The sequence below is a fragment of the Pinus tabuliformis genome, chromosome 3_2, assembly GCF_031772625.1.
Source record: "Pinus tabuliformis cultivar Carrire ecotype Pingquan chromosome 3_2, CPIR1, whole genome shotgun sequence".
In the NCBI taxonomy this organism is placed as follows: domain Eukaryota; kingdom Viridiplantae; phylum Streptophyta; class Pinopsida; order Pinales; family Pinaceae; genus Pinus; species Pinus tabuliformis.
In genome coordinates, this window is record NC_142302.1 from 336,703,575 (window position 1) to 336,716,417 (window position 12,843).

Genomic DNA, 12,843 nt, shown 5'->3' on the forward strand with positions numbered 1-12,843 from the left:
CTACCTCCCCCAAAGACCCCCCTGCAGAAACTGTGTCCAATCCCCGCACCCTAAAATTGCAGCTCCTCAATTTACCACCAAAAACCCCCAAAAACCCCAAAATCAACCTTTATAACCAGTTTACTAGCCTAATATCAGTGTTACATTGTTGGTCATCTCATCCTATTGAAAATCTACCGAGATTGACCGGAGAGAGCCTTCTCCTGCCCCGTAGGGCTAGCTACGAGGCTGAATGGTTTGATGTAGCCTTGGGGTTTACCTTTCTCAGCCTGAGGTGAAATTTCAAGCGCTAACAGGGTGAAATGCTTTAACATGAGGATCCGAGGTTTTCGAAACTGGAAGGTGACCTGTATAAGATACAATACAATACATCATCATCATATAATTTTCATGATCTAGCTGAGGCGGGCATTCCCATGCTCAGCTTTATAAATTCATTTCATGTACATAGAACAGATAATCATCTGCAGTTGCATATTGGTGATTCTTCATCTGTAGGGTCATCATCCCTAGCTTGGACGACCATCTGTGTAACTTTTGTGTACATTTGATGTCTTTATATTCCTGAATATGTCACAGCCTGGATGGATGAAACTAGATCCGGGGTCTTCAAACTCGTTCAATCTTCGCCCGATGTACAAATCGATCCATGTGAAAAGATGTTCTGAAGTCGAACATGGAAAGACATCGCCTGATTACCAGCCAATAATGTAAGCTGTTAATAGACGTGAGAGGAATCACCGATAATGATGATGAAACTCAAGGTACTACAGTACAATTCACGTGGTGTGAATATATGATTCGATGTCGAACACCACGCAAAATATTTCGGTCGAAGGCCATTGATGTCAACCTGTGGCCGGAAGTGAGAAACTTGCCATTAAGAGATGCAAGCTTCAGAGTACTGAAAGAGTTGTTTCTAAGTCAACTTCTTGGATAATGAGTTGATGTCGAAAAGAAGTGACTTTTCGTAGGAGGGCCTTAACGTATCCCACATCTACGACATGAAATGAAGCAAATGATTTTCTGGAGGTGAAAACGATTTGACGACACAAGGTTTAGGAATGGCGGTCATGAAAAATGGAGGGTGAAGGTATTGCAGTGGATGAGGCATTAGCTGGATGGTGAATTCTCTGAATGACTTCTCTTGAACATATCGGTGACACTGAGATGGATTGGTAGCATTAACCCCAAAAAATGGATGGTGTGGAGGACCAATGGTGATATGACTGGTGAACGGAATAACCCAACCCAACTCAATCATTGCGATGGATTGAAAGTGTCATGTTCAAGAGCGACCTGCTACCAATAAAATTATTCAAGTTTTCTTCCCTTTTCCCCAGTCATTGCTGACCAGTACCTCTTTATTTTTGTCAATCTTGAGGAGGATAACATATGCTTGTTCTATAATTTTCCCTTCGAGAAAACCTGTCGCTATGTTTTAGCGAGCCTAGCGACAGTGAAACTCGTTCTTATCTGGGTGGACAAGTTTGTCGCTATTGTTTTAACGAGTTTAACAACAAGGATAACTTGGTCCTTTTCATGTTTAGAGAGTTTGAAAAGGGACGAAAAGGAAACTCTAGTAGTTCTTTTTCGTAGCATAATCCCCTAAGTCCAAAAAAGGATAAAATAATACAAAAGGGATGACTTTTCGATAACTTTAGCGAGCCGAAAAGACAAGCGCTCGAACTTTTTCATGAGATAATCCCTCAGGTCTGAAAAAGATTAAAATATACAGGAGGGATGGCACTTTCAATTACTTTAACGAGCTGGAAAGGCCAACAGCTCGACAATATTTTCATATTTAACGAGTCTGAAAAGAGTTTAAAGGGGACTCATTTTTGAGGAACGAGTGGCGTTTAGGGTAGCAACTGGTTCCGGGTAAGCTTGGAACTTCTCAAAACATGGTGATGTGAAGAGGGTGGCTAACAAGACCACTCGTCGTAGCTATTCCTCAAAAAGGTAAACAATCAAGTGGAAGCGTATGATCAGCCAAAAGAATGGAGGTGATGGCAGGAACACAACCAAGGCTCAAAAGGCTGATAGCAGGGCAATCACAAAGGTTATTACCGAGGGTGGATTCATTTTTTAACGAGCTTGAATCGGGAGAAACTATGCTCAGTGGTAGGTTTATTTTTAACGAGCTTGAACCATGTGATAACATTTCTCATTTTTAGTTTTTCTTTTTATGCGAACTAGAAATGACCAAACTAAAAAGCTAAAAAAAGCTAGAAAAACTAGAAAGCTAAGGAACTACTGAGGTTAGGTAGGATGGTTTCATCAGCAGTTGGACAAAACATTTCCTTTGCTTCGTCTGCGGTGCAAACAAAGGTGAATGGTGTGTCAGACCAATCACCTAACCTAAGAAGTTAAAAAGATAAAAAAACTAAAAAGCTAAAAAGCTAAAAAAACTAAAAATCTAAAAAATGAAATTGGTCGTTTTTGGCTTGCATAAAAAGTTGACATGCCCCGAGGCATTGAGAAAGGAGAGTCTCCAGTAACCATATGGAAATCACTGTGGTTAAGCAGGATGGTTTTATTAAGTGTTTAGACAAAACACTTGCATGGCTTCGTCCACATAGTGGACAAAAGTGAATGGTGTTTCAGACCAATCACATAACCTACTGGGAAACTTATCTTCTCAGCTGGTTCATCTCAAAATAGACAAGGGTGCATGCCCCCTAAGCTTCGTTACATTCACCGGACTACTCGCGGTAATTAGGTGGATGGAATGAAGGTTCGAGAGACACTCTTGATGCAAAAGGACCATTTAGGGATGATGATTGACTTGGAGTTATGCTTGAGCCCGGAAATGAAAGCTGGTCAATAGTGACAATTTTGCCTTCATGTGGGAAACACATCACTCGAAAGAGTGTTGAAACAATAGCCTCCATGTTGTAAACATAGTCACACCCAAGGAGTAGATTGTAATCTAACGGCCCTTGGACTACCATCACGTTCAAGTGAACGGTTTTCCTTCTCAAAGTAATTGGTAACTTAGGAAGGATCCCTAACGGTTGACTGGTTCCTTTGTTAAAGCCTGACAAATTCTGTGTAACAGGCATAAGCAATGGTGAACCAAGCGCTTTCCAAGTAGTTGAGGAAAGGATACTCACTGAATCCCCTTCATCTATGATAGTGCCAGACACGATCATTTTGTGAACTTGTACTATGATCTAGAATGGTACATTAGAAGGAAGGTGGGATCTTTCTAGTCGATTCCAATCAAAGGAAGTGACCAGACTGCTTGGAGGGGGTACCAAATAAATGGTTGAATTAACCCCTTGAGTAGTGGGAACTGGGGGATTCTCTTCCTGTTGTGAAGGAATGGGAGGATTGCCCCCAAGTTCGTCGGACTCTGAAGTGACAAAAAGAATTTGAATAGTATTGTTCTCACTCTCTTTGGGAAGGGTATCATCTGAAGGTGAACCTTCTGAACGTAAACCTGGGTTGACTGCTATCTCAACCTGTTGACTTTGGTCTAGTATGGACTTAGAAGATTCACTTTCAATGATTGTTTCGACCGACGATTGAGTCATGTCAGTCGGATTTTCAACTAGTAAAGGACTTGGGGAGAGTTTCCTGTATCCAGATGGAAGTCGCTGCGGTGAAGCAGGACGGTTATCCAAGACTCTTTTGGCTTCATCCAAAAAAGGACAACGGTGAAGAGAATGACTACCTTCACATAACCTACATGGAACTCTGACCTTCCCTTTCTGTCCATTGACTTCACTATTACTAGTTGATGGTGTGTTGTCAACATGATCACCAGAGGTTGATGACACCTGACGGTGCGAATGGGGAGACCATTCTCTCAAGATCCGAGGGATGCACAGACATTCTCAATGAAAATGGTCTCCTTTGCAAATTATGCATGGATGTCTGGGTTTGGAAAGTTCAGTGTGCAGATTTTCACCAGATGCTGCATGGTTGCCCCCTTGCTTAACTGGCTTCTTCTTCTTCTCCTTCCCTTTCTTCTTCTTCTCAGTCACTCAGTTACTAGCATCACTATTTTCATTGAGCGAAGAGGAAGAAGGGGAGGGAGAAACAAATGAAGTAGAAGGTGAAGGGTCAACTTCAGTATCAACTGGTTGCTGGTTCGATTACTGAGGAATTACAGTATTTTGAACGACAGAGGTTGAGAATAGCCATACCGGCAGACCAATTGTGATTCCTGGAAGGGACAATGTGGCCATATACGGAGCACCAATATTTCCCCAAGAAGAAAATGGACTAGGATTCCCCTCAAGAGGGATTCCTTGATTGGTGGACTCTATTATCTCAACCTAAGATCAACGAAGGAATAGGGATGTTATTCCGATTTAAATAAATTTTAATGACGCTTTGACACAACTTTGCTTTTTCAATTTTTAAGAGTCAAGAAAAAGCTAAAGATGACTCTAGTCCCCTTCGATTTTTAATGAGCTTGAAGTGACAAGTGCTCAGATGGACCTTTTCTTTTAAGGAGTCAAAAAGGAACAAAAGTGACTACTCTGGAAATCTAGACAGAGGGATTACCAAACCAATCACAAAACTGCAATATACACCTTGGTGATAAATTAAAGAGAAATTACCAAGGACTTATGTATGGCAGTCAATCTTCCCGAATGTTGTGTTCAGTGCATTGCGATCGATAGGGCGGCAGACACAGCTTCCTATGGATAAAGGATATAAGCCTATTGTGGTCTCCCAATATATACTCAACGGTACGGGGAGCACAAGTCTGTGCTAGCACTTGTCGTATCAAAGAGGAGGAATCACCCAACCTTCGATGAAAATGATAGTTACTAGTTTTTACGACGCCGGAACACGTCTCTAGCCTAGACCTCTAGATGTGTTGTGTTAGGTTCCAAAGCGTTGTTAAGTTCATTGAAATTTATTTTAGAGTTGATCTTGTTTAGAAGTTTGCCTTTCAATGGTTCACTGCGTGATGTAGATGTAAAATTCCTAAAAATGCAATCTACAATGATAAGCAATCGTTGTTTATTTTTTAGCAATGAAAATCCTAGCTATTAAGGAAAGAAGATTACGATTCTTTTCAAACAAAGAGCAAAGAGCACACACTAAATGCACTTTTCCTAAATCATTTTTGCACATAGTCTAAATGCAAATGCAAATGCATGTATTTGTTTTTCGTTCCCCTTAATGTGAAAAATGCCAAAAAAGGAAAACCAAGTATAACAAAGATCTGAAATATTTTTACTCAAAGCGACATTTCGACAATTTCTTTTTCAAAATAGAAAGGAAGACTAAACGACACTTTTCGATTTCGAATAGAAAATTCTTTCGACACTTCAAATATCAAAAAATCAAATCAAGTACATGAAAAAAAGTTCAATCGACTATCCAGAGAAGGAAGACTTCACGACACTTCTCTTTTTGACACAAAACGACAGTTACGACACTTTTTGTACCAAAACGACAGTTCGATTTAAGCAACTTTTTGACAAAGGATCGTAAATGATGGACAAATACATAAAAACATTTACTAATCCTAATCAATGGAGGTTGATCTATGTAATGCAAGTAGGCTTCAGTAATGAGACACTGTTCATAAGCAGCAAATCAACTAAACAGAACTGAAAACAAGGACAAAAAACCCAAATTTCAAGAATGGAAATAGGTTCAGTCAGTCATCGCACCTATGCTTCACAGAAACAAGTATGAATCACACCTGCTACACTCGGGAAGTGTGATGCATACTGGTTGATAGTGACAGATAGTGCGATGGGCTAGAGAGCGCAACTGAGGTGGGTTTTGGCTCAAATTTGCAGCTGATTTCAGTGATTTAAGCTGATCTATGATGGACAGTAAAGAGAAAAGTACAAAGGTATGATCTTGAGAGGTTACTGAGCTACCAACAGGGCATCTAGAATGCTTGTAAGTCAGATGTTCAATTCATAAACTAAACCAGAGATTGACTGAAGCAACATTCATCTACTTTGCAATTGCAGAGCAAGAGCATTTCGAAGGCTATTTGGCTAACTTCAGTCTCCGTCTATAGTTTATAAAACAAACAAAAATAATGAACAAACAAGCTATTTGGTCCCCAGCGGAGTCGCCATTTTGTTTCTAGGAAAACTAGTGTCTTTTCAATCTGCTAGCCCTCTAGGATTAGCAGTTATCCTAGCAAACAAACAATCAAAGCAATTTGGGATTTCCTCTATGTATGATAGATAAGAGAGAAGCAAAGGAAACAACCTGGATCTTTTGCTTGACTCCTTGCTTGATTTCTCTCCCCCTTGATAGAGCTTGTAACTCCTCTCCTACTTATCCTGCTTAGAGAATACCTGTAGAAACAAAGTAACAAAACACCATCAAAGCATCTTGATCTATTATATCATAAGCATTACAGAGTCAAAAATACAATGAACATACAATGGCATTCACAAAAAATGACGTTCATAAATACGCAATTGTATGGAGGAAAACTCAAAGAACTTTATTAAAATAGAAGGGAGAATTACAACCCAGCTGTCTGATCCAGCATCATCCTCCCAGCATCAAAGCCCTCTTCACCTCATGAAAAGCAAGATCACCCAACAATACAATGCTCTTTCTCAGATACAAACTATCAACACTTCCTTACAAATTACAAAATTCTAACCTCCAGATCTCTCAGATGAGGGATCCATTTATAGATGTATGCAAGGGTGTGAGTCATCTCTAGGTTTTTGATTAGTGTCATTCCACTTGTTTGTTTTTGGTTCCACTTGGAGATTTCTTGGATCTCTTACTCATCCCTGGGTGAATTCAAAGAAACAAGTGTCATAGGAGAAGTTTCTAGAAGATTCCATGAGCATCCACTTAGCAAACTATCTCAGACATTTGTCCATTCTCACTCATCACACACTACAGAAGGCCTCTTCAGTATGCATCACACCTGGCTAGTGTAGAAGTTAGTATGCATCGCACCCTGACAGTGGAGCTTTCAGTATGGTCCAGTTTAGGCCAGTTTTGGATGGTTTTTCAGGTGGAACTTTTGGGGAATGATGTAATCAATTGACCATGATCTTTTAGGGTATGAAACAACACTTTTAGGGGTTAAAGAGCCCTAGTTTATTGACATATAAGATTGGGGTTGAAGTGCCCAAATATGTCTATAACAGTAGGTTCCCATTGACCAAGCCATGTATACACGCGAATTCATAGACCAAAAGATGCATATGCGTATACACGCACTTTCATGCACAGAAAAGCGCGTACAGTTTGGAAAACTTGGTTTTTGGTCCTTGGTATTTGGACCATGGTATCTCGTCCGAAGTGCTGAACCCAGGTATTTGGACCCAGGTTTGGTTCTAAATGGTTTTGGACCATGGTATTGAGTAAAGCCTAAGACTATAAAAGGAGGAGGAGATCATTAGGCAAAGGTACTCAAGGATTGAATATCTTATGAAGAGAAAGATCTAGTATACTGGTCATTGGGTTATGATGCATTGCTGGATCTGAATCAAGGAGGAACCTGAGTGCAAGAAGAAGGATAAGTTCTATTGATGGGTCAAGATCTTAAGGCTTGAAGAGAAGTATCTTTGTGTGATTTTGATCTTTTATATTTGGCGCATGACTTGATCTGTAAATCTGATGATCTAGGTATAGCTGATGTCTGAATAGTTGAAAAGGGTAAATTATCTTTTACAGATCTGTATGCAGGTTCAACATAGCAAAGGCGCATATACACGCTGGTTCAGTAATTCAAAACAGCGTATATGCAGGTTTGCCTTAATATAGAAGTGTATGCATGCAGGTTCTACATATTGAAGTAGTGTACGTCTCATAAAATATGTTTTAGCTACTTCTGTTTATTGCTACAGTGTTTTGGGTTCAGGATTGGTTTCTAGTTACTGTTACTATATTCTGGCTACAACATTCAGAGAAATGATTATTTGATTCAGTTTTTGGTTGGTGCAAAGGAGATTGGTTTATGCAGAAATATTTGATGTTTGATTGATGTTATTGATGGATCCAGTCTGAAAATTTATGACACATGGTCCCTAGAAGAAAAGAGAAGGTTGTAGCCTTCTATAGGTCAACACCTATGTACTAGTACATCAGCTGGTACAAGAGCTAAGGGGGTTGTATCTCCCTTCCAGGAGAAGCTGAAGAACAAGAGAAGGTTGTACCCTTCTGTAGGTAGAAGCCTGCGTACTGGTATAAGACTGCACCAATACAGAAATATTGTAAAAAGAAGTTTCTTATTAAAAGAAGATAGAAACGAATTGCAGCAGGTGGTTTTCAACCACATTAGGTTTCCACCTTATATCTTGTGTTCATGTGTGTGATTGCTTGTACTGTTTACTGCACTTGATTACTGTTTTATGGTTCTGATACACAGATTAAGATCAGCTAACTAAATTATAAGTCTGTAAGATATACGTAGTTTTCTCTAAACACAGTTGCGTATATATGCAGGTTGAATTAACAGAAGTAGCGTATATCAATCTGTTTATCAAAATGAAAAATTGTTAACTTTATAATACTGATTCACCCCCCCCCCCCTTTCAGTATTATTTCCAACAATTGGAAATAGAGCAGGTCCTTCAGAAGAAGCTTGATTGCTTGAAGGAAGATCCATCATCATGAGTAACCAAGAAAAAGAAGGATCTATCAGACCTCCAATCTTTGATGGGAGCAACTTCGTCTATTGGAAGGTAAGAACCACGACATATCTTCAATCTAAAGGAACAGATGTCTGGGAAATCGTAGAAGGAGGATATAACTTTCCCTCAGCTATTCCTACAGATACAGCAGGTAAAAAGCAATATGAAACCAATGCTAAAGCTGTCAATATATTATTGGGGAGTCTGTCACAATCAGAATTTGTCAAAGTTATGCAGCTCAAATCCACCAAGGAAATATGGGACAAGATCGTTCTAAGCTATGAAGGAGATTCTCAGGTAAAACGTGCAAAACTACAAACTCTCAGAATACAATATGAAACTCTCAAAATGCACAATGATGAAAGTATAGCTAATTACTTCTTACGAGTAGATGAGATTGTTAACTACATGAAGAATTTGGGTGAAGAGATAAAAGAAGTTACTTTAGTTGAAAATATTTTAAGATCCTTGTCTGCTAAGTTTGAATCAAAGGTGTCGGCCATAGAAGAAAAGCAGGATCTTCAGACTATTACTATGACACAGCTGCACGAAATATTAACTGCTTTCGAAATGAGAAAAGGAGGTCCATCAGATATGAGAGAAGTTGCATTTAAAGCTGCAGGAAGAGAAGAATCAGGGCATATTTCAGAAGGAGAGGAAGAAGTAAACTTCGTCAAAAACCTTCAACGGGGTTCTGGAAGATTCAGAGGTAAACTACCTTTCAAATGTTTTGCTTGTGGAAGAGTCAGTCATTATGCTGCCAAATGTCCTCATAAAGACAAGTTTGATAAAGGTAAAGAACCAGCAAAATGGAATAGAAAACAAAATGTAAGTAAGAAGAGTTACTATATGCATGAAGATAGTGATGGTCTATCAAATAGTGATGAAGATGAAAGTAGTGATAACTATAGACTTCTGATGGCTTTTGAAGATGATGATTTCTTGGATGCTCTAGATGAAGATGGTCTTTATGAAGAAATTTCTAAACTTAAAGTTTTCTTAGAAGAAAAGAACATGATTATAGATACTTTGACATTCCAGCTTGCTGAAAGGGAAAAACACAATGAAAAATTAGAATGTGAAATTGTGGGTCTAAGAAAAGATATTGAGAAAACAAAAGCTCTCAATCTCAGATTTGTGAAAGGATCAGAAACTTTAGATGAAATTATCAAAGTGCAGCATTCTCCTCAGATAAAAACAGGTCTTGGATATACTGAAGAAGCATCTCAAGCACCAAAGCCGTCAACCTCCAAAAGCTATCTTGATGCAACAAGGAAAAGTGAACAACAAAGGCATAAAGTAGATTACCAGGTAAATCGGGTACAACCTACTTCAAGGATGAACAGAAGCTACAACCAACCTCAGGTAAATTATACTCAATGGAAACTATAATTACCAGGTCAGTAGGTTCGATAATCGCAGAAATTTCTTTAATGGCCAATGTTTCTCATGTCATAACTTTGGACACAAAGTTGCTCAATGTGTTGCTTACAAGACCATCATGACTAGAGAAGCACAAAATCAAAGGAATGTGACTGGGATCATGAAAAGGACCTACAATAGCTTCTTTACGCTTGAGAATGAAACATAATGCTCTATCTATAACAACTTTGGTCATGAAGATTCTGAATGCAGGAGTAATTTTCGACAAACATCTGAGAAGGAGCAGAATTTATTGGGTCCCGAAACATGGAGAAAGAAAGAATCGCAAACAGAAAGATGTGGTATAGATTTGTATGCTAAAGGGCAAGAAAATCAATGGTACATCGATAGTGGCTGCTCGAAACACATGATAGGGGATAAAGAAAAACTTCAATCATATAATGCCTTAAAGAAAAAAAGGTCTCATTTGGTAATGACACTCCTACTGTCATAAAAAGGTAAAGGGTCTGTTCTCTTAAAAGAAAAGGTTAAAGCTGGAAATGTTATGTATGTTGATGTCTAAAACATAACCTTTTGAGTGTAAGTCAAATGTGTGACCAAGGAAATGAAGTAGTATTTCGATCAAATGGATGTGTTGTTAGTGAGCTTGATACAGGTGAAATCGTGATCAAAGGTATAATAACTCCAAATAACTTATACATACTCAAGGGAGGACAACAACAATGCTATTTAAGCAAAAATGATGAACACTGGCTATGGCACAGAAGATTGGGGCATCTAAGCTTCCCTCAGATAAGGAAAGCATGCAAATATCAGGCTGTTCGCGATCTTCCTGACATCAGAATTCCAGACAATACAATATGCAAATAATGTCAGTTTGGTAATGGTTTCCCTGAAAAGGAAGGATCAGCTAGTAAGCCACTTGAACTTGTCCATACTGATTTATGTGGTCCATCAAGGAAAAAGTCACCTCGTGGAGAAGAATACTTTATATTGTTCATTGACGACTTTTCCAGGATGTGTTGGATAGGATTTCTGAAGCATAAAGACAAATCTTTCGAAAAGTTCAAAGCTTTCAAAGCCTTGGTTGAAAATGAATCAGATCGCAAAATCAAATGCCTAAGGTCTAATCGAGAGGGGAATTTACCTCAGATGAATTTTTCGACTTTTGTGAAGAACATGGAATACGAATGGAATTCTCTACTGCAAGGACTCCTCAGCAAAATGGAGTGGTAGAAAGGATGAATAGAATGGTTCAACAAATGGCTCGTGCTATGCTTGATGAGTCTGGAACTCTTGCAACCTTCTGGGGTGAAGCTGCATTTGCTACCATTACTATTCTCAACAAAACAAACGTCTGGGTAAATAGCACTCAAACTCCTCATGAAATTTGGTATGGTAAGACTCCTACTGTAAAATACTTCAAAGTTTTTGGAAGAAAATGTTACATCAAAAGGACTGATGAAAAGCTTGGCAAGTTTGAACCTAGAGCAGATGAAGGCATTCTCCTTGGTTACTCTTCCCCGAAGTAAAGGATATAAGTGTTACAATAAAAGACTTGGAAAAAATTGTTGAAAGTATTGATGTGGTGGTTGATGAAGTAGGCAACAATCCAAAGCAGGTAAAATCTGAAGATTTTGAAGATGATGAGGACTATCCTTCAACATCAAATTAGACTAATGCTGAAGAAGAAACCTATGAGGCACCAGAAGAACAGATAAGGTAGAAGAAAAGACTCCATCCAGGTACATCCAGAAGAATCATCAGAGAATCAAATTTTGGGGCAGAAAGAGGTAGGTGTACAAACAAAAGAACTATTACAGAAGCTTCTAGCTATCTAGCATTGCTCTCCTCTGTTGAACCACGAAATATAAGTGAAGCATGCAAAGATGAATGCTAGGTCAAGGCCATGAATGAAGAACTTGAGCAGATTGAAAAGAATAACACTCGGAATTGGTTCCTAGATCTAATGATAAGAATGTCATAGGGACCAAATGGATATTCAAAAAAAAGCTGAATGAAAATGGAGATGTTATTAGAAACAAGGCCAGAATTGTGAGTAAAGGGTATGCTCAAAAAGAAGGTATAGACTTTGAAGAAACTTTTGCACCGGTTTCCAGACTTGAAGCCATAAGAATGTTCCTTGCTCTTTCTAGCTTTCAGAAGTTCAAAGTATATCAAATGGATGTGAAATTTGCCTTTCTAAATGGAGACTTAGAAGAAGAAGTGTATATTGAGCAACCAGATGGATTTATCCTTGGAAATGATCCAAAACTGTATGCAGACTTAGAAAGGCTCTCTATGGTCTTAAACAGGCTCCAAGGGCTTGGTATTATCATCTGGACAAATACCTCCATCAACAAGGTTTTTCAAAAGGATCAACAAATAGCAATCTATATATAAAAATTGACAATGATAAATTGCTAATACTTGTTGTGTATGTTGATGATATCATCTTTGGTAGTAATGAAGAAGCCATGAGTCAAAACTTTGCTTTGGTGATGCAGAAAGAATTTGAAATGTCCCTACTTGGTGAGCTCACATACTTTCTTGGTTTACAAGTCCAACAAAACAAAGACGGTATCTTTCTATCACAAACCAAGTACCTCAAGCAGATCTTGAAGAAATATGGCATGGAAGATTTGAAACCAGTATGTATCCCTATGGTAACAGGATGCAGCCTCAGCGCAAATGATGAATCAATAGCAGTACATCAACCAACCTATAGATCCATGATTGGTAGTCTGCTCTATCTAACAGGTACTCGACCAGACATCATGCATGTAGTGGGAATAGTTGGAAGATTTCAGGCAAATCCAAAGGAAGCACATCTTTAGCAGTTAAAAGATTTTCAAATATCTTC